This window comes from Nycticebus coucang, chromosome 1, assembly GCF_027406575.1.
Source record: "Nycticebus coucang isolate mNycCou1 chromosome 1, mNycCou1.pri, whole genome shotgun sequence".
NCBI lineage: Eukaryota > Metazoa > Chordata > Mammalia > Primates > Lorisidae > Nycticebus > Nycticebus coucang.
The window spans coordinates 145,637,489-145,661,355 of record NC_069780.1 but is presented as its reverse complement, the minus strand read 5'-3'; positions in this window follow the sequence as shown (position 1 = coordinate 145,661,355).

The following is a 23,867-nucleotide window of genomic DNA, read 5'->3' as shown; positions in this document are numbered from 1 at the left end:
ACTAGGTCGTGTCTCAAAAAAAAAAAAAAAAAGAAAGAAAAAATTATTTTGAAAAAAATATTAGACTGCCAAAGGGTTAGGAGTTAGAAGCTCTTAGATAAAAGAATCTATTAGTCTGACCTTTTATATTCATTCATTTAAAAATGTTCATTAGAACTTATTTTGTTCTATGTACTCCTAACTCAAAAAGTGTTTTAGAGGAACTTGAAGGAAGAGGTTTAAAAAGGAAACATAGAATATAGTAAAGTATTAAATTAAACCACAACAGAAATGCTACAAAAATAATGACACAACGAAAGCCATAAATTTAGGGACAAATCCCTTTGAAGGATTTCTTAGCACTATGTAATTTCTTACTGCTAAGCTTCTGATTACTGTATAATCAGGCTGACAAGTGACTAATACTGGGCAGGTCTAAACAAGTGAATTCTAGTTTTATTTGGGACTCTGTCTCCCTCCTCTTTCTGTGGAGTCCTATGAAATTTTAATGGTCTTACCTCCCTTTGGGCTATCTCCCCTCTGTGTAACTGACAGAAGCATTGTAATTTTTTTCATTTAGACTACAGACACTGGATAGAGTAATTACTCAGAAGCTTAGAGCACATTTACTTTATCTATCATTTTTTTTAAGTTATATTTACAACTGGAAAGAACAGGAAGGTTTTACAAAATGTGTTAACAAAATATCTGGAAATAAATGTGTTAACAAAATATCTGGAAAGAAAGAGAAGATATAAAACATTAAAATTGGCTGAAATCCACAGACCTCTCTTTTATGAGTCAACCTTTGACAATTTATAGGAAATAAAATCATAATTGTTATACGGTGGGCATAAACGTTGGCATTGATGAGGTCAGTTGAAAAGATCATTGTGACTAAATTTGAATCTTAAAACAGAAACCAAAGAAGTGAATGACCAACTGCAGATGAAGGCCTTGATGCAAAGAGCTAATGACATAAATCAAAGTCCTGGAAATGTGAAGAGGCCTGTAGCCAGGAAACATGGAAACCCAGGGAGACAAATGAACAAGCCAAACAGACAGGCAATGGAGGAGGTTGGGCAACATATGTTTTCTTTATCCCCAACCTGTGCAAACACACAAAAGGGCAGAGAACACCAATGCTGTGATAACTATGTTTCCCTGATTCTAACGCTGACTTCAGTAGTCTTGTCTAAAAAGTGATATAGTAACAACTATAGTGTGTTTGGGTTGGGAGACATTGAAAAGAGAATCTAAGAATATTCTTAATTCTTCTTGATCTCCCCCAACACATGCACACACAACAATAATCCTGCTGATTAAAAGCCGTTCACTTAATAGTTACATTTACAGAGATAATTTCAATCTGATTATAATTTCTCTTCCTTTTAAAAACTAGGTCAGGAACATATTCTTTCACACTTCCATACTCAATAGTCTTTTGTTTTCTATTTTACCATAAAAATAACATTTCTGATGACTGTCCTTACAACTTTTAGAAAGAATTTTCTTTTTAGCCAAAAACGAGTAGGTAGCATTGAAAAACATTTGGGTTTAAGCATGGCACTAAACTCCTGGATGATGAAGTCAGTTATTAGCCAATCTACTACTGTTGTCACCAAGATCTTAGGAGGAAGTAGGTGTTATAAAGTCATCAGAATCCTCCTTTATAGCTAATAATGTAGTCGAAGCTGTACTCCATAGTTTATCTCTTCTGAAGCTATCCCTAACACGTCAGCAAAGGAAATTAAAATCTTAATTAAAGCCTTTTAATTAGATGTAGCAATGAAGACAGTGCTTTTATCCTCACCAGGATAATGTTGTAATGAAATGATTAGAACAGAAGAAATGCTACCCTGTCTCAGGCCAAGACTCCAACTAATCATTTCTTAGAGTGACACTGAGAATGCCTTGTGATTTCCTATGTCAAACTTCAGAGGACCTTGAACACCTTTCATGTCTTGTTATGATTATGTCATCTCCGAACTTACCTAAACTTTCATTGAACACATACCTATTGTTTTGTTTACCCAGCAACAATTTTCCAGGAATTGCCTCATCCCATTGCCTAATCTCTAGGGTTGAGGCAGGATTTGCAATGTTCCCATAATGTGACACTGCCCCAAGTTGTGATGAATCTGTTTGAGGGTGGGCGACTGACCTTACATGGGTCTATTGGTTCCTTCCTCAGGAATCTAAAGCTGGAACTGAGGAACAGGTCACTTTCTAGGTGGCTGGACTACAATGCTAATTTGGAAACTCTTCCTGCTACATGTGGACTGCAAACAAGAAAGCTGGTCTGCATTGAGAAAGAAAAGCAGACATGGAGAGAGAGGCAGAAAGAAGAGTCAAAAGGAGAAGAAGTTTTGGATTTCCTTTTGTGCTCCAATTGGTGGTTCTGTTTCTGAGATTCTGCGTCTCTTGGATTCCATCCATTACCCTAGTAATTTTCCAATAAATCCACCCTTTCTATTTTCAAGCTGGTTTGTGTTGGGCTTCTGTTCCTCCCACCAAAAAATAGAAGTCCTAACAAATATCCATTTATTCAGTAAATTTTTATTTTCTTAATATTTAACATATAACATATTTATATTTTGCTCAGTCTATCTCTTGAAGAAACAAATTTCATAAGCTTTTAACGCATTTCATTTCATTTAAAGGCATGTCTTTCAAGTGTGAAAAAAATGCCTTCTAATCTGAGATTTAATGTTAATTTTGTGTTGACACGAACCGTATCTTTAATTACTTAAGAACTTTACTTAAATCCTCCAAGGCCTTAGTCTACTGAGTTCAGCTCAGTTCACACACTTTGGATCATCTACTTTGTGCCAATGTATGTGGTGATTTAAACTGAAAGATGAACAGATCTCATAACTAGTGGAAGAGAAATATCTGTAAATGAAACATTAAGATGCTGTGTGCCAGGAGGTATCACAGAGGTGCAATCAAGGTATGAGCAAGGGAATTATTACACTCTAGCTAGTAACTAGACATCTATTTTCCCCACTACTCTTTATCCAATTTTTCTAGAAATTTCTTTTACCTTTTCCATCCTTTTGGTTTTACCTCTTTTCTTCACCCAAGATTAATGAATGTGCTTACATTATCTTATCTTCTGCCTCCATATTGGCCAAAAGAACTATGAAACTAATGTCAGTTATGCAAATTATAGTGCCTGGGTATCCAGCACCCAGATTACCCTCCTGTTATTCACACACTTATGCAGTCTCCTCCAACACTAAATGGGGCTGCCCTTTGTGCCTATCAGGATATTAAGGAGGAACAAAGTGTGACTTTCATGTCTAAATTATTGAAATAATTACAGTTTCTACTTTGTCCCTTTGGGTCACTCACTCTGGGGGAAGCCAGATGCCGTGTTATAAGAACACTCAACCAACCTTATGAAAATGTTCATATGACATGGAACTGAGGCCTCCTGCCAACAGCCATCATTAACTTACCAGGATTGTGGAGTACTCTTGGAAATGGACCCTCTAGCCTACCACTGGATCTATTGGTTCATATTACTGCAACTCCAGCTGACAGCTGGTCTGCAACTTCATCTGAGATCCTCGCGCCAACCAAGACAGAACCACCCAGATAAGCTGTTCCTAAATTCATTTTGCACAAGAGCTATATGATACAGTAAGCATTTATTGTTTAAAACTAAGTTCTTGGGGGCAATTTGTTAAGCAGGAACAGATAATTAATACCAGACCCCATCTTTTGGAGCTACATAATCTGTCCAAGAATGGGCAACTAACCCAAGTTAGGGTAATGGGTAATTTCCCCCAATTTTTTTGACAGACTATCACAGAGAACATAGTTTCTATCTGATGGCTGAACAAGCGAGATGTGAAGCAAATGTTTTAGTGACCATGTTGCTACCAGATGGAGAAAGCCAGTCTAAAATGCAGGAGAATAAAGTTGATACAAAGGGAAACAGAAGGGCAGAGGAAACCCATGATGATGTTGGGGTCCGTGGTGCCAACTATCCCTGAGACTCTGATGGATCTTGCCCTTTCTTTGGGTTAGATATTTTATCCTTCTCCAGAGTCCTCCATCCTGATATTATTGCCTCAATATTATTTTTCCTTTTGGCCCAATCCCTCACTCTAGTTGTTACACAAATGTCGTCATACCAATGAGCTCTGACCACTCTCTCTAAATTAGATTATCTAGTGTGTAAAAGCTTTGTAATATGTCACTTGGCTAGGTGTAACATTTTCTGGAATTCATTTTCTTATATGCTTCCAGTTAGAGTGGGTCACAAGGGAGATTCTTGAGAGATTTGGAGGGTGGTAGGGAAGCAGTAACCATTTTGTAGTTCACACCTATACTGTTGCTTATCTACTGACTCACTTTAGGTGTGAAGAAGCAGCAGGGCCTGAAATTACTGTTTTCACCTGGATCTTTCTTCAGCTCCTCCAATTCCTGGTCCAGGTGTGTGTGCATTTATCTTTGTGTTAAAGAGCCCTCGTTTCTACAGAATACCCTCATCACAAAGGCCAGAAGCAATAAGAACAAACACAGGTTTCCATCTGTCTTGGTCCATTTTTCCTTTTATATACATGAGAATGAGATCCTGTCTCTAAAATCCTTCTAATAAGGATTTGGAGAATAAATAAGTTTTCATCAGACAGGAAGTGAGTTGGGGAAGAAAAATGTTCCAGACTACAGAACCAGCACTTCTTTGTTCAGAGACAAAGAAGTATGAAATGGGCTGGCGCGGTGGCTCATGCCTGTAATCCCAGCACTCTGAGAGGCCAAGGCCAAGTTGGAGACCAGCCTGAGCTAGAATGAGATCCTGTCTCTAAAAACAGCTGGGCATTGTGGTGGGTGCCTGCAGTCTCAGCTGCTTAGGAGGCTGAGGCAAGAAATCAATTAAGCCCAAGAGTTTAAAGTTGCTATGAGCTATGATCCCTTGACACTCTACTAGGGATGACAAAGTGAGACTCTGTCTCAAAAAAAAAAAAAAAAGAAGAAGAAGAAGAAGGGCAGCACCTATGGCTTCAGTGAGTAGGGCTCTAACCCGATATACCAAGGGTGGTGGGTTCAAACCCAGCCCTGGCCAAACTGCAACAAAAAATAGCCGGGCGTTGTGGTGAGTGCCCTTGGTCACAGCTACTGGGGAGGCTGAGGCAAGAGAATCGCCTAAGCCCAGGAGCTGGAGGTTGCTGTGAGCTGTGATGGCACAGCACTCTACCAAGGGCAATAAAGTGAGACTCTGTCCCTACGGAAAAAAAAAAAAAGAAGTAGTATGAAATGATTCAGTAGGAATATGTTTTTTCTAGAATACAAATCAGTAGGATGAAAAAGTAAAGATAGATTTTTCTTACAATTAAGCATTCACAACAATTTTTCGTTCCCGAAAATTCCTTTCTGAAAATACAAGTAAAAAATACAGACCTTGAGACAGAGTATGGCTCTGTTGCCAGGGCTAGAGTACCATGGATTCAGCCTAGCTCACAGCAACCTCAAGCTCCTGGGCTCAAGTAATCCTCCTGCCTCAGTCTGCTGAATAGCTAGAACTATAGGCGGCTGCCATCATGGCCAATTTTTCTATTTTTAGTAGAGATGGGTGTCTCGCTCTTGCTCAGGCTGATCTCAAACTCCTGACCTCAAGGACATCTTCCCACCCTGCCTTCCCAGAGTCTAACATTACAGGCTTGAGCCACCAGGCCCAGCCCCAGTATGCTAGCTTTTATGGTCAGTATGCCTGTGTGACATTTAAATGGAAAAGTAAAGAAGGTAGTTACACAGAGAATGTTAGTCAGGAACATTGTTTTCCCTATACCTGATGTTTCCATGCTGTGGGAACTTCATTAGAGTAACACCTCCATTCTCCTATTTCCTCCACATTCACCTGATAATTGAATTCGAAGGAACGAATTGAGGTATGTATGGCTTATTCCAGTTTTTCTTATTCCTTTGCTTTCTGCTTACCTGTAAGCAAGTATGTCCAGAAAATAGAATACTGAAGGAGCCTGGAGGACAGAGGACAAAGCAGAAGCTGTAAGGATGACTAGGCAGCCAGCCTATAATAAAAGAAGATATTCTTCCAGAGAGGGTGTTAGGAATGGATGCTGAAAGAGGTCCTCTCCTTACCAGAGAGATCCCAGGTAAATCTGAGAAGTACCAGAGAAAAGCTTACTTTGAGGCAGAGGCCATCAGCTGGGCAGAATCCAGCCACAAAGGACAGGACCAGACAGAGCCAGAGAGGGAGACCAGAGACATGAGGCAATATCTGCCTTTTCTTCTAGTGACCTTCAATCTAGTGAACCAGAAAAGAGAGGGGACTGCCCAGCATGGTGGCTCAAACCTGTAATCCTAGCCCTCTGGGAGGCCAAGGCGGGTGGATCACTTGATCTCAGGAGTTTGAAACCAGCCTGAACAAGAGGCCAGCCTGAGCAAGGGTGGAGACTTTGTCTCTACTAAAAATAGCAAACAAGCCATTAGAATTCAATTATCATTCTAATCACATCTCCTCTTTTTCAGCATCTGAGGCTTGACTCATGGTCTGAGAACTTCCAGAATCAGCACTTTCTCTCTTCCTCCCCTCCCTTTTCTTCTTTTCTTTCTTCTTTCTTTCTTTCTTTTTTTTTTTGGAGACAGAGTCTCACTCTGCCACCCTGGGTAGAGTACTGTGGCATCATAGCTCACAGCAACTTCAAACTCTTGGGCTTAAGCAATCCTCTTGCCTCAACCCTGGGACTGCAGGCTACAGGTGTGGGTCACTGCACCTGGCTAGGGTAGAGCAAAGTGTGGGATCTGCTTAACACATCAGAGGACCTACCGAGAAAGGGAGCACTGACACGTGTACAGAACAGAAAGCACAGTTGAGGGCAGAGATGGGAGAAAAATAAAATTTGCAATGTTTATACCCCAGCAGGTTCATTCTTTGTAATAAATAGGTGGTGTTCAAATGGGCATTTTTGTGGGTTTGAAGGTCATGATATTTTCCAATATTTAATTGAAAAAGGTAAAGATTGCCTTATTGAGAAGAGAAGAGGACTAAGGGGAGAATCCAGGAGATTGCCAATATTTAGGGTTCAGGAATGGGAAGGAGAGCCAGTGAAGAAGACTAACAAATCAGGAGAGTGAAGCCAGCAGAAGAGTTCAGGAAGGAAGCAGTTCCACTGTGATTTACGCTGCATTAACACCACCTGACAGATCCCAAGCCCCACCAGCCCATGGATACAAATCTGATCATGTTCATCTCCAACTTCACAATCTCAGCCTCTGTCTGTACAATTTTTTGTCACTCTTCTTCCCCAAAGCCTCCTTTTCTGTCAGCCTTTCAGGAGAATATTGTTTCTTTGCTGCCTCTGACAGTCCCATTGCCCCACAGCACATCTTGAATGAGCTAACAGGACAGCATTTCATTTAGTCCTTCCTGTGGATTCCCTTCCCTACACATATGGGGAGTGTAATAATAGCATAGACTGACAGCTGTGCTTCTATATCCTTTTTGTTTTTTCGCTGGTCCCAGGCCACTGAGAATAAAGATTATACTAGCTAGCTTTCCTTGCAGTTAGGTAAGGCAATGTGATTAGATTCTGGCAATAGACTTGGGACAAAAGCAGTGGGTGCAAACACCAGGATAGTCCCCCACTCCATTTTTTTCTTTTCCTTCTTCCAGCTGGTTGGAATGTGGATGCTAAAGTAACAGTAGCCATCTGAGAGCACAAGTAAATGTGGAAATGGGGAGGCCACAGGGCCTGACACCAAGATGCATCCTCCAGCTCTCCCTTCATCATTGAAAGGAGGCTGCTGGGAGTGATGTCAGTAGACATTCCCCAAACTCCCTTCCACTTGGGCTCCAGAGAGCCACCTTGCTCAAGGTCACACACATTCTGGGGCAGTCCATATTTAATGACAGTCAGATGTGAGAGTATAAAAGCCTGGGCACTTTGGCCTAACTCAAGAAATTCTCTGAGAGGCTCCAGTTTCCCATGGGGTTGGCCATTGCCATCCTTGGGTCTACATCACTACTCCACTGTTCCCTCTGCCTGCCCCTGCTGGTCCTCAAACCAGCCAGACAGGTCTCTGTGTAGACGCTCCCTCAAGGTGCAAGACTCCTGCACGTCTATCTGGTCTTTGTTCAAAACTGCCATTCTTGCCCTGAGCGCCCTATTGATTACTGCAGACTGTATCCCCACCATACTCTTGATTTTCTTTACCCTGTTCTTCCCCCACCCCCATAAACCTAGCCCTCTCTAATAGGATCTGTAACACAGTTACTTATTTATTATGCTTTGATCTACTTTCTTTCTTCCCCCATGGTATATAAGGCCAGTGAGGACACACACAAAAAAATCTCTGTTTTGTTCATGGGGGCAAGACATGATTGCAAGAGGGACTTTACCTAACAATTGCAATCAGTGTAACTGGCTTATTGTACCCTCAATGAATCCCCAACAATAAAAAAAAAAAAAAAAAATCTCTGTTTTGTGCACTGACACATCTCACAGGCCTACAGTGATGACCGTCACAGAGCGGGCATCTGCATTCAGTAAATATTTGTTGAATATATGAAGACTAAATAAATCTCTATGGAGAATTTTGTAGATATTCACTGAACAGAGTCTTCAATTCAAAAAACCATTTGGAATGAATTATTTGGCAGCAGATTCACTATTATATATTCTACATTATCCAATAATGAAAGATTGGAGTACTCTAAATCACTCCTTTTATAATTTAGATTCATAAACATTTTCCTACACACACATAAACACACCCCTAAGTATTCAGATGCCTTATTTTATAGATGAGACCTGTGATTTCTGTTCTAAGGAGACGTCCATAAAAAAAGAGTGATTTCCTCTAAAATTGGAAATTTAGAAAAAACAGACCTGAAATTCTCAAGTGTAGTGACCCAGGACAGTTTCCTGGCTTCACACTATAGGGTACAGTTACTTCTAGCAGGAACTGCTTGTTCTCAAGTACTATTCATTGTAACTGAGTTGTTGGAAACTTTGTTTTGCTTCATATTACCAGTTTCTGAATGAGGTCGGTATTTCTGAGGTTTCAGGAAGTTTCTTTTGAAGTCACCATTCCAAGAAAAACATGAACTGGATCAACTGAGCACCCTTGGAGATGGCCTGGGGATTTATTTTTGCAGCTCTGAATTCTCAGGGGGCTTTCCTCTTCCCAACAAATTCTTTTTTTCACCATTGGTCTTAAGACTTAGTAGGTTATATAAATGTCATTTTAGCATTCTAATTCAAAACATGATATTATGATTGAATATAACTCAAGCTAATTATTTTTTATAGAAGACAAAGAACATAATTTTAAAATACTTATAGATAAAGATCATTGGACTAGGAATAAAATGTTTAGCATTATTAATTAATTATTAGTTATTAATATGTGGTGATAGGAGAACAAATGTTAATTATATTCTTTCTACTCTCTTCAGGTGTTAATAACTTCACAGGAAAAAGGTAATAAACCATCACTAAAGTTTTCTGTTACGCTTGGAGCAACATTGCCCTTATTCAATCTACTCATCACTTATTCAGGCTCCCAGAACCAAGCAGAGTTCAGAATGTAATTTTAAAACATTAGATTGAAACTCAAAATGGAGTTTATCTTTGGACAACTTTTCTTTCCTTTCAAAATTTTGTTCTGTAGCAAATTATAATAAAGATTCATTAAGAGAAAAAATTATCTTTTAAAAAATGTATTAATAAGAATCAAGTTTTTAAAACCTCAGTGAACCCATTTTGATCATGTAGCCTTTTATTTGGCACCCAACTGGTTTTCAATGAAACTTGATATTATTTGTCTTGATATTTTTATGTCTTGATATTATTTTTTCAAAGTTCTTGACATGTAATACATTCCTCACTCATCCCTTGGCCTCAGTAGACAGTTTCTTTTGTGAAAAAATAAATAGTTCTTTGGCCTATTCATCAAAAAGCACTCACACATATCAGCTTCTAGAATATTCCTGAAGTGGATGTGTATGTATTGCACTGCCCAGATCTGCCTTTAAGACCTAGGTAGTACTCTTCCTAGTTGTAGGACTGTTGGCTACTGAGGGTTCACAACTGAGTTTCTCTTCAGAAATTGCCCACTATTTATCAAAGATTCACTCCACTGCCCTAGGGGTACTGATATCTAAAACCTGACACATGTGTAGGGGTCCAATTGTGTCCTCCTAGCAAGGTAGGCAACTTTGAAAGAACATCTTAGCTCTAAACTACCCATGGAAGGGGCAGAGGCCTTCGTTGTTGCTGTTCAACTTCTTCTTCTGCCCAATGCTGCATTTTCCCTCGCACAGGTGTTGATCCCAAAGCCACTTCCGGCAATTTTCTTGCACGCTGATCTTCATTTCACAGTCTGCTTGCTAGGAAGCCTGACCTGTGAGAATTCTTTCGGTCACAATTCTTTGGTCACTTTTCACACAAGTGGCTGAAACCACCACTTTCAGTCATTGTTTAAACATCTGAAGTTTTGGTGGTGACTTGTATATTAGTCACGGCAAACTGTCTTTGTACTGTATATCCCTCAAGTGTTAGTGGCTTAACGCCATACAAATTTGTTTCTCAATCATGCCATAGTGCATTGCAGTTCAGTGGGGAGGGGGCAGTACGGCAGAGGCTTGGCATCACATGGTCATTCAGGAATCCGGACTCCTTCCAGCTTTTGGCTCCACCCTTTTCTAGGAGTCCTTTCCTTCAGCTAGCAGATGAAGAACAAAAATGAGCAAAAGGCCTGGAAAGTTTGGTAGCCTGAAAGGGTACACATCCATTCCACTAACATTTCAATGGTCAGAACTCAGTCATATGGCCTCACCAAATCAAGCAAAACTGATGAGCACGGGTAGCTTCCAGCACACAGTTATGAAGTAACTATGATTTTCAAATCTACCATCACCCATAACCTGTGACACTCTCATGCCATTCTTCAACTTGTAAGAGCTAAAAACATTCCATTCCTATTAAAGATCCAAAGAGTAATGATCTCTCCATTTCAAGAAAAAGTCTCTTTGGGTATTTTGGGTATTTTTGTTCGTTGTTAAATTGTTTTTTGTTTGGCTTTATCTCTTTAAAATAAGAGCAGGTCAGCCTAGCTCACAGCAACCTCAAACTGCTCAGCTCAAGCAATCCCCCTGCCTAAGCTTCCTGAGTAGTTGGGCTTACAGGCATGCGCCACCATGCCCAGCTAATTTTTCTCTGTTTAGAAGAAATGGGGTCTCCCTCTTGACAGGCTGTTCTTGAACTCTTGCACTCAAAGGATCCTCCCACCTCAGCCTGCCAGAGTGCTAGGGGTATAGGTGTGAGCCACTTCGCCTGGCCTAAGAGCTTTTTTCTTAAAAAAATAAAAGAAGAAGAAGAAGAAGAGGAACCACAATGTCATTATCATACCCAATAAAAATAATTCCTTAATATATCTAATACTCATCCTCAACAATAAAAAATAAATAAATTTTAAAAATGTATAAAATACTCAGTATGTGTACAGTTATCCCTGATTATTCTCCAAAAGTCTTTTTTTGTAGTCCTTCTGATTTCCAGACAATTACTGATAGCTCTGTAATACATAGTTCTAGCAATTGGCTATGCCACTGCTCCATCTTCCCAAGATTCTGCAGGATCTATTTACTTCTTTCTTTCTTTCTTTTTTTTTTTAAACTCATCTGATTGATTTTATCACAGTTACAGCCAGACCATTTCAAAACCATAAGCAAAACCTTGATGGGTTCTCCAAGACTGCTGGCGGTTTTCTACATTCTCTTTTCTTTTCTGCAGATAATCTTCATCCACTTTCTTAACCACTACTCTTTAAGCCATAGCACTGACTCACCCTTCAGAGACAACTCCCACAAATGCCTCAAAACTTAGCTCCACTCTCGCTCCATTCTCTTCTGGGCTAATATGATTTATAGGTAAACGCTTCCACACTCTGAGAAAAATCACTTCTTCAAAGAGTTCCTAAACCCTCATGTTCAATAATAAGGACATATGTTTACTCAATGACTTGTTTCAAATAGCATCTTATGTCTTCAGATTGTAGTTGGGTTCTTATTAAAAAAAAAAAAAAACTGAACGAATTGATTTCAAAATGGAAACTTACTAACACATTTATTTTTACATCGTTAAATGTAGCACAAATACTTCTCATTAAGAGGTTTAAAAATAAGGTGAAATGATTCACTCAAGCTGTGTTATAGCTTTAGCACCATCACTGTTTATACTCACCTAATAGTAAAATGAAGCTTGACAGGAGATTTCAGAAAATATGTCTAGAAGCTAACTTTAGGATAAACTAATAAGATAATCTTAAATTCTACTAAAGATTCTAAATCCTTATGGAAATTTTTGCCTCAGTGACTTCAGCTTTTGCCGTAAACTGCCAAAGCACAGACAAATTCAAACCCTAACCTGAGATCCGTTTATTGTGGGTGACAAATGGCATTGACCATCTCCTGCAGAGCTCAGGACAAAACCGTTCTCCACAAATATCTTGGCACTTGTATTAATTTGAGATTTGGGGTTGCAAGTAGCAGAAAATAAAGCTTCAACTAGCTGAAATATTGAGGTGATTTAAGGGTTATATTGCAGAAAAATTTAAAGATATATCTTTGTTTTGATAAGCTTTCATACAGCCTAGAAGCTCAAGAATTAGGACAAGTACCAAGTACCAAGTTTTTCTTTTCTTTTCTTTTTTTTTGAGAGAATCTCACTATGTCACCCTAGGTACAGTGCTGTGGCATCACAGCTCACAGCAACCTCAAACTCTCCGGCATAAGCGATTCTCTTGCCTCAGCCTCCCGAGCAGCTGGGACTACAGGCACCCACCACAACGCCCGGCTATTTTTTTATTTATTTTTATTTTTTTTTGGCAGGGGCTGGGCTTGAACCCAGCACCTCGCGCCTCCTCCGGCATATGGGGCCAGCGCTCTACTCCTTTGAGCCACAGGCGCTGCCCCCCCGGCTATTTTTTTGTTGCAGTTTGGCTGGGACTGGGTTTGAACCCACCACCCTCAGTATATGGGGCTGGCGCTCTGCTCACTGAGCCACAGGCACCGCCCAGTACCGAGTTTTTTTGAGTTTTTATGGTTCTGCAGTGTCAACTCCGTCTTTGCCAGCCCTTCTCCTCCTGGTCTTTCTCTCTCTTGTTAACCAGGCCCAGGCAAAGTTCAAACTCACTGCCCCTGGTATGCAGACGTGCTAACCACTGAGCTATAACATCCAGCTCAGGTGCTGGGTGTCATAGCTCAGAAAAGACAGAGTGCTGTCAGAAAAGACAGACTTTTCTTCTCCAGCTCAAACCAACCTGAGAATTAAGACTCTTTTTACGTTATTGGTCCGGAGTGCGACATTTTGCCATTTATGAACCAATCACTGGGTTCACTGATTGCCTAATCAGGGCCTTATCCTGAGAAATACAAACCATATGATTGAGAGATTCAAGGTACTGCTAGGACGGGACAAGTGATTATGAAGGAGGAGACAACAAATATTCACTATCATGCTGGATCCCAGGACTTGGGCTTTCTACCAGGATAAAATACAAAGTGAAACACATACATTGGTTTTTGCTTTGTTTTCTATGAATTTGAGCTCTAAAAGAGGTTTTAGGCAAATTTACACTTTAATTTTTGTAACCCGTAGATAATGTCTTCTTACAAGTATTAAATGTGGTTGTAAAATTTTCATGTTACTGGCTCAGCGCCAGTAGCTCAGTGGTTAGGGTGCCGGCCACATACACTGGGGCTGGTGGGTTTGAACCCAGCCCGGGCCTACTAAACAACAATGACAACTACAAAAAAAAAAAAAAAATAGCCGAGCGTTGTGGCGGGCGCCTGTAGTTCCAGCTGGTCAGGAGACTGAGGAAAGAGAATCGCTTATGCCGGAGAGTTTGAGGTTGCTGTGAGCTATGATGTCATGGTACTCTGCCAAGGGCGACATAGTAAGACTCTGTCTCAAAAAAATAAAGCAGAGCAATAGTCTCCAGAAAAATCTTGTCATTTGAAATTATATGTTTAATAACTTTCTCTATTATCAGTTATCTATACAGTCTTCGAATTCCATCTTGCTGGGTTCTTCTCAAAGTACGTTTTATAGTGATGCCAATATAGACACTAGTACTTTGTGTAATTTCACACCAGAAAAATTCCAGAATCTAAATGTGAAAATCTCCTCAATTCTTCAGAATCAGATGACTGCAGGGATCACTCTTCTTTACCCTCTATGTTTCATACACAGTTTCCATTCTCAATATCTCTAAAGTCTGTTGGTCCTTGCTCTTATTCACTGCTGCTCATTAATTCGAGTTTGAATAATTTCACCGCTGGATTTTTTATAAGTCTCCTACTGACTGTTGCAAAACACTTCTTCCAATCTATTTGGCAAAATACTTCTATACTAATATTCCTTAAATAAGTATAGCATTTATCAAGGGCCTAGTTTGTGCCAAGTGCTTTAGAGTTCTTATGTCATTTTATTTAATCATAACAAAAACTATGACATAGGTATTATCCCCATTTTATAGATGAGGAAATGGAGACTCAGAAAAGTCAGTAACTGGCCCAAGGCCACACACACAAGAAGCAACAAAACTGGTACTGGAAACCAGGTCAGTCACTCTTCAAAGTCTGTGCTCCTTCCAGATCACACTGCTGCCGCCTGACTTCATTCCATGTCTGTTTGCAAAGCTACTGATGCCCCTATCAAGGGCTAACATCTCTGCATGGCTTTCAAGGTCTGCCATAATTATGTTGTACCTAAAGATTTTTCCTGTTATCTCAGCCTGTGCATTTCTCATCAGATATGACTCTTCAATCTTCCTCCCGTAAACTGGTCTGCTTTTGAGAAACACATCTTGATTATGACAACTCATACTAACTTAAAGGTCAAGCAACATAAAAGTTAACTAAAGTAGAAAATGGAAGATCACCATATTTGGAGTGAATATTAGGGATGGAATATGGGTCATGAGTGTCTGGTTGCACATATGACTTTGAAAAGAAATATTGATTTTTACATATTAGCTGGGCTGTCCCAGCTAGCATCAAAATGGCCACTTCAAAGTGGCCATGTAAAAATATCCTGCTTCTGAGGATGGGTGTGGTGGCTCACACCTATAATCCCAGCACTCTGGGAGGCCCAGGTGGGTGCATTGTCTGAGCTTAGTTCAAGACCAGCCTGAGCAAGAGAGCCCATCTCTAAAAAATAGCCAAGCATTGTGGTGGGTGCCTGAATTCCCAGCTACTTGGGAGGTTGAGGCAAGAGGATCACTTGAGTCCAAAAGTTTGAGGTTGCGATGAGCTATGATGCCACAGCACTCTATCCAAGGTAACAAAGTGAGACTCTGTCTCATAAAAAAAAAAAAAAAAAAAAGTACTGCTCTGGTTCATCTTGCCTTGTTTGTTTTCTCTCCTGCTTTCTGCCAAATTAGATCCCATTTTTCAGGGCCTAGCTGAAGTCACACCTACCATACCCTCTCTCATTTCAAATTCTTTATTCTTTTATTTATTTATTTAGAGATAGGGTATCGCTCTTTGACTTCTATCTTGCTGGGTTCTTGACCCCTACTCCCATTTAAATTGAACTTCTTTACTGCTGATAAACAAAAGCTAAAAATACAAAAAGCATTAAAAAGCATTTAACACTAGGAGAGCTTTCCTGACTTCTCTAGTTCTCATCGACTTTCTTCTATTGTCTACCTAAAGCCTGTACCACACAATTAGTATTTAATTATATATTGTCTATTCCACATGTATTAGGGTAGGTAACAAAGATATGGGTAGAATTGGATTGTGGGGACCTGGGCCAGAGTGTGGATTTACAGAGTTGATGAGTACTGCACAAGGCATAGCTGACCTTGGGCAGTTACAGAAAATTAGACGGCAAATTTAGAGCAAAGGTCTGGAGTAAGTTCTGAGACAGGGTTTGAACACAAGCTTGAAGTCAAAAGAAGGCTTTATGTCAAAGCCAAAAATTTGTTTAGAATGGTGGTGTGTGCCCATAGTTGCAGCTGCTTGGGAGGCTGAACAGAGGATCACTTGAGCCTAGGAGCATAAAGTTGCGGTGAGTTATAATGATGCTACTGTACTCTAGCTTGGGCAACAGAGTGAGATGCTGCCCCAACAATAACAACAAAGAACTTGGTTGGACACCCAGAAATCTATGGGAATGAAAGAGGATATAGCAGGGGAAGGATTAATAATAAAAAATGGCCAGGCATGGTGCCTTATGCCTGTGATCCCAGCTACTCAGGAGGCTGAGGTGAGAGGATCCCTTGAGCCCAGAAGTAAGCTATCATCACACCACTATACTCTGACTTGGTCAACAGAACAGAACCCAAGCTCAAATAAACAAATACATTATGAAAGTATTAAAAATAATAATAAAGATTATAAAATGATGCTATACTATGCTTAAAATAAATATTGTGTGGCACATAACTGATGTGTAACATCAAAAACATCAAAATGACACCAAAACTACATTTTAAAAAAGCCCTGAATTCATCAAAATTGTGTCTTATCTTTTGGCTCAGCAATTGCACTTTTAGAAAGTTATTCTTAAAAAATTTTACATAACTGTACAAAATGTATATATTCAACATTTTTTTTTTTTTTTGTAGAGACAGAGTCTCACTTTATGGCCCTTGGAGAGTGCCGCGGCCTCACACAGCTCACAGCAACCTCCAACTCCTGGGCTTAAGCGATTCTCTTGCCTCAGCCTCCCCAGTAGCTGGGACTACAGGCGCCCGCCACAACGCCCGGCTATTTTTTGGTTGCAGTTTGGCCGGGGCCGGGTTTGAACCCATCACCCTTGGTATATGGGGCCGGCGCCTTACCGATATATTCAACATTTTTAATGAGGTCAGAAGATGAAATGGAAACAATGCAAATATCCATCTACAAGTGTTCGTTTACTTACATATTTCCCTATTATCCACACATAATAAAAACAGAGATCTGTGAATGCTCACCTGAAAGGCAGTCCAAAATATACATATTTTAAAAGAAAGTCTCGGAAAGGTATATACGGCATGATTTCTTTAAAATGTAAGTTACGCAAGTCATGTCTACATAATGAAATATTTAAAAATATTTTTCAAAGCATTTTTGACTATTTGTATAAAAATCACCTGGAGTGGCTTGGTGCCTGTAGCACAGTGGTTATGGCGCCAGCCACATGCACCGAGGCTGGCGGGTTTGACCCAGTCTGGGCCAGCTAAACAACGACAACTGGAACAAGAAAATAGCCAGGTGTTGGGCGGCACCTGTGGCTCAAAGGAGTAGGGCCCCAGCCCCATATACGGGGGGTGGGTGTTCAAACCCAGCCCCGCCCAAAAACTGCAAAAAAAAAAAAAAAAAAGAGCCAGGTGTTGTTGCGGGCGGCCTGTAGTCCCAGCTACTTGGGAGGCTGAGGCAAGAGAATCGCTTAAGCCCAAGAGCTTGAGGTTGCTGTGAGCTGTGATGCCACAGCACTCTACCGAGGGCAACACAATAAGACTCTGTCTCAAAAAAAAAAAAAATCACCTGGAGTGAATGTTAAAAATATAGTACAGATTAGAACTCAAAATAGACCTTCCATTTGATCCTGCAATCCTACTACTAGGTATCTACTCAGAAGAAAAAAAAATTATTTTATCATAAGGGTGTTTGTACTAGAGTGTTTATTCCAGCACAATTTACAATTCCCAAGATGTGGAAACAACCCAAGTGCCCATCAGCCCATGAGTGGATTAATAAACCATGGTATACATATACCACAGGAATATTATTCAGCCCTAAAAAAGATGGGACTCTTTACATCTTTTGTATTAACCTGGATAGAGTTGAACGTGTTCTTCTTAGTAAAGTATAAGAATGGAAAAGCAGGTATCCAATGTACTCAATACTAATACGAAGCCAGTGATGAACTAATACACGCCCACACAAGAAAAACTCAAGTCAATTCAGGTTGGGGAGAGGAGGAGGGAAGAGAGGGAAAGGGGTGGTGGTGGATAGGTGTGCTCCCACCTAATGGGCATGATGTAAGGGTATATGGCACACCTCCTGGGTGCTGCACACAACTACAACAGGGACTTTACCTAACAAATGTAAATATTGTAACTGAGTAGTTTGCACCCTCATATTAATCTGAAATAAAAATATAATAAAAAATAAAAATACAGTGCATATTCCTAGACTTCAAAGTAGATCTTTTAAATCCTAACCTCTGGCAACAGGACCCAAGGGTCTGCATGATAACCAACTCACATGACTCCTGTGCCCAACAAAGTTTGAGAATCGCTGAATTAATATGACACTTAATAGTGGTTACTTCTGGGGAGTGGGACTTGGAGGGTGAGGAGGGCTTTCCCTCTTGTTACCGAATTTCTTTCTTCAGTAGGTCCTTGGTCTCAGGGATTCAAAGAATGAACCCATGGAGCACAGATCAGTGGTAAGATAGAATTTATTATACAGAAAAGAATACAGAAGAAACAACAGAACTTCCGGCAGAGGGAAAGACCCAAGCCGGAAATCTGCCCTGGGTCCTTTGTCTAGGTATATATAGTGGCATGAGTCTTTCCTAGTTACATTTGGCCAGGACTGGGTAACAAATGAATGGATACAGTCCCTTCCACTGGAGCAAGGTGAATGAACGCATTCACGAATGGATACAGTCCCTTCCCTAGAGCCAGGTGAATGAGCCATTCCCTTCATGAAATTGCCCAGGCCTAGGAAATGAGGGTGAGGGGTTGTTCATCCCCAAATCTGGGAACCGTGTATTACCCTTAAGCCTGTGAAATCCTCACAGGGGAGTAGCACAGCCAGAGAGGAGCTCTCTAGGTGCAAGGGGCGGTGCTGGGGTTGGCACCGACAGGAGTTAGGGCTGTGCCAGGGTCTCCCTCAACTAACTAGGGACCATCTCGGCAGCCCTCGCCTCCATGTCCCTCCCCGCCCCCCCCAACTGGCCCAGAAGAGGAGGCAGTTCCTCTACGGGCAGGGCAGCTAGATTCCAGGCACCCCCAGCCCTGTATCACTTTCATTTTACTTCATACTCCATTGTGTTTTGGAAATTCTTTTAAATATTTATTTAAATATTAATTAAAATCCACATGTACCAGAGATTTTGAAGTTTAAACACTGAGACATTAAATATTGATCGGGTGAAATAAATGAGGAAATAACATTATCAATACAGCCTATTCAGGAGTAGAAAAGACTATCAAATTGAACGCTGTAAATCTGGCAATTTATAACAGATTATGAAATGTTTCCTTCACTTAGTCAACCAATATTTGCTGAGCATCTGTGTTCCACGTACTGTTCCATGTGCCAAAGACAGAGTGAAGAGTACTAGAAAAGGTTCCTACCTTCAAAGAGCGGACAGCGAAGGAGGAGAAATCAGAAAGGAAGTCAGTGAGCTGGGCAGGTGAGGTGACAGACGCTGAGACAGACGCAGAGAGCCGAGGGCTAAGGCAAGACTTGTCAGGAGAGATTTTTGACTGAGATATGAAAGGTGAAATCAGTCATGAAAGGTTGAGCAAGAGCAGCGATGTTGATCTGAGGAAGAGCCTGGCATTAGAGTTTTCCAAAGACCTGTACCAGATGAGGCTAGAGGGGAAGCCAGAGCTAGATCAAGTGCAAGTCCGTAAAGAATTTAGATTTGATTCTAAGTCAGTGATTGGTTTTAAGAAGGAAATGATTTATCTCTTTTGCATTTCTAAGGCAGCAGTCCCCAGCCTTTTTGGCACCAAGGATTGGTTTCAGGGAAGAATATTTTTCCCTGGGGGGCCGGGGGGATGGGACAGGTGGCAGAGTTCCGGCAGTGAAGCCATGTGGGCCGGTTAGTAACTGGACAACAATGGGTATTGGTCCATGGCTGGGGAGGATTGGAGACCGTGGTCTAGGCGATCAACCTGGTATTTACACCTAATGAAATGTGTCCATGTGAAAAAAAGCTTTTAAAAAGATGTTCATACTGGGGATTTTATTTCAGTAAAAAATTCAAGAAAACCCAACCATATGGTAAATATGTAAGCAAAAAAGTGACTTAGAAATATTTGGAATATTATATGGTTGTTACAAATTATGTGTGTGGATTATAAAGCACACTAAAATAAATGATAACAATAATAGGAAATGAAATCACAAAATGACTCAAAGGGTGCAAACTTAGTTTTAAATCAACAAGTTCTGGAGATCTAATGTATGATGTGTATCAAGTCATGTTGTACACCTTGAATATATACAATCTTTGTTAATTAATTATTTTAAAAGAAAAAGAGAAAAGAGAACCCTAGAAGTCAAATATCCTGGATTGTTTAACAGAAGAAGAAATTATAAGGAAAAATGGGCCGGCTGCGGTGGCTCAGGCCTGTAATCTTAGCACTCTGGAATGCTGAGGCAGGTGGATTGCTTGAGCTCAGGAGTTCAAGGCCAGCCTGACCAAGAGCAAGACCCTCTTCTCTACTAAAAATAGAAAAACTAGCTGGGATAGAAAAACTAGCTGGGCATGGTAGCGCATGCCTGTTGTCCCAGCTACTTGGGAGGCTGAGGCAAGAGGATCATTCAAGCCCAAGAGTTTGAGGTTTCTGTGAGCTATGGTACCATGGCACTCTACCCAGGGTGACAAAGTGAGACTCTGTCTCAAAAAAAAAGAAAAAGAAAAGAAAAGAGAAAGAAAAAATGGATAAAGGAGAAATCTATAGATTTACGTGAGTTTTTAAAAAAATGGACCAGACTTGGGCGGCGCCTGTGGCTCAGTGAGTAGGGCGCCGGCCCCATATGCCGAGGGTGGCGGGTTCAAGCCCAGCCCCGGCCAAACTGCAACAAAAAAATAGCCGGGCGTTGTGGCGGGAGGCTGAGGCAAGAGAATCGCGGAAGCCCAAGAGTTAGGTTGCTGTGAGCCGTGTGACGCCACGGCACTCTACCCGAGGGCGGTACAGTGAGACTCTGTCTCTACAAAAAAAAAAAAAAAAATGAACCAGACTTAAATGGTTGGAGGTACTCATTTGAGAGACAAAATTATAAAGAGATTTTTAAAAGTTAGGCAAATTGATAATTTAAAATGAAAGAGAGAGTTGCAATGGGGTTGGGGCAATTGGTGGGGCTTCTGGCATTGGCTGGCAAAGTTCAATTTCTTAGCATGGGTAGTGGTTACAGAGGAGTGACCTTATAATAACTCATTAATGTATGCATTTGTTTTAAAAAATTTTCTATTTGTGTATTTTACTTTACACTGAAGAGTTTCAAAGATGTCAGAAAAACAAAAATAAATGTGATTAATATTACAACAATCATGTGCAAGACAAGACCTAGATTTAATAGGTTTAACAATTTGCAGGTTTTAGGTTTGTAAAAATAAAATACTATAGAACACACACAAAGTCAAGGAAAAAAATCTTTTAACACAAAACCAAATCTAGAATCTTTTTATTATATTCATACTGTTGTAAAATATATTTATTCTGTGCTACCTATGCTCCATTAAAAATAATATAAATTTTCAACTTAAAAAAATTCAAATACTCATAAAAACTATATGTATTTTTAAAGTTAGGAAAATAGGTATGTTTTAAAGTTTGATATTTATTGAATATTTTGTTTTCTATAAAGTGGCTCAAATTTATAACCCTCCCCCTGCAAAAAACTCAAGTGTTATCTTTTACTAATAAGAAATCATTCTGAAAAAAAAAAAGAAATCATTCTGAAACCCATTTTCTCTAGTTGGCCTCAACTTGGAACTGAACATTAAGCAGAAAACTAACACTGGTCATAGTTTTTAAAAATAATGAGGTTGAGAGGCTGAGTTGGGAGGATTGCTTGAGCCCAGGAGTTTAAGGCTACAATGAGCTATTTATGATCATCCCACTGTACTCCAACTCCAGCCTGTGTAACAGAGCACAACCCTCTCACAAAATAAAAAAATAAAATAAAAATGGAGTATGTGTACCCTTCCTTTCCACCAGAGATGCCATCCTCTAATAATTCACCAAAATGACAAACACAAAGGGAATGAGGAGAGGCACCCAATACATGTTCTTTAGGCCTTTTACAAAACATGTAGTTGTTCCTTTGGCTGTGTATGGAGGTCTGATAAGTTGGGGAACTTGCCACGATCCACTTCCATTGGCAGCACGGTACAAACAACTTGGTCAAGTTTCATAACCTTGGTATATCAGTGTCTCACAGCTGTGTTCATGTCAATGTGTGGTGGTGTCTTGCTGAGTGGTTCATTATTGTTGTTTCATGTTTTTGTGTGCCATTGTGAGAATGTCAGAGCTTTGAAGGTGACCGTAGTGATATTCTGCAATGAGGTATGCAGCACTTTTTCTAGGATAAGTTTGTGAATTTAATTGTCAGGCCATGTACATGAGAATCTATGAGAAAGGTGATATTATAGACATCAAAGGAATGGATATTGTTCAAAAGGCATGCCACACATGGCAAACTGATTCTCCAAAAATCCAGGACACAAAGATGATGACATAGGCAAAGAAAGTTTCTATCAACACTACTCACTTGATCTCAAATTCACAAACTTTGTAGAAGCGATTCAGAATAGATGCAAAAGTGGAATAAAAAGCTTCAGATTCCTTAGTGTGTGTCACACTTTATGGGGGCAAGACATGATTGCAAGAGGGACTTTACCTAACAATTGCAATCAGTGTAACTGGCTTATTGTACCCTCAATGAATCCCCAACAATAAAAAAAAAAAAAAAAAAGCTTCAGATTACAAGAGTTAGACAAGTATGTAATATAATCTTAACCTAGAAGTGAAACTGAATTTTTGTCTATTCTTACACAAAGGAGCAGGTAGTTAGAGTGCAATCTTCAGTCTCAAATCTCACTAGCTTAACAATTTTTTCCCTAGACAGTTTATGTCCTAATAAGCCCAAAGCAGAGTTTTTTTTTTTTTTAGATAAGGTCTCATTCTGTTTACCAAGGTAGAGTTCAGTGGCATGATCATAGCTCACTGAAATCTCAAACTTCTGGGTTCAAGAGATCATCCTGCCTCAGCCTCCCCATTAGTTGAGACTACAGGTGTGTGCCACCACCATTCCTGCTTAATTTTTCTATTTTTTTGTAGAAAACAAAGCTTCACTCTTGCCCAAGCTGGTCTCAGACTCCTTGCCTCTAGCAATCCTCCTTTTCAGGCTCTCAAAGTACTAGGATTACAGGCACGAGCCACCACACCAAAACCCAGATTTATTTTTTTTAAAACTAGGCATAATAAGGAAATTAGCTTTGTTGAATTATAATAATTATGATTTTTAAAAAAGGTTTAGCAACTCAAAATTAGTAGGCCAACAGCAACATATCATAATAGGGTATGCATTACTTGATGGAAATAATTCTTGAGCAAGATATTTCTTTCAGTTTAGAGTAGGATGAATCAAACACAGATCTATAAAGGTGTTGTTATCTTTTTAATGGGAGGTAGTGAGGGCCACAGCCAAATTGATAATGCGTGTTAAATTTTGTGTCCCTGGACATAAAATTCTAATGAAATTTTTGAGGATTATAGTAGAGTACTGGGTCATTTTTCATAGAATGTTGTTATTTTGATTTCCTAACTTGTATTATACTTATAAATATTAAAGCATTGTCACATTTTATTTCATTTGTCCTCAGAGAAACTTTCTGTGATTGCAAGATGGAAGTTATTATTCCAGGTGATGAAAGCAATAACAGATACTGAGCAATTTAAGAAGTTTAACTCATTGAACAGATGTGTGAGTGCCTACTTGATTACCCTAACTGGAATAGTAGCTCTTAGAAGGGTTATATATGTTAGTAGTTAGTCGTTATTAGTTTGGATAGTAGCAGTAGTTCTAGTTAAGTTTGTACATTTTGTTAATACCTGAGCCAGTGTTATAATCTTTGGTCCAGGTTGTTAATGGAAATATCTTCACAAGG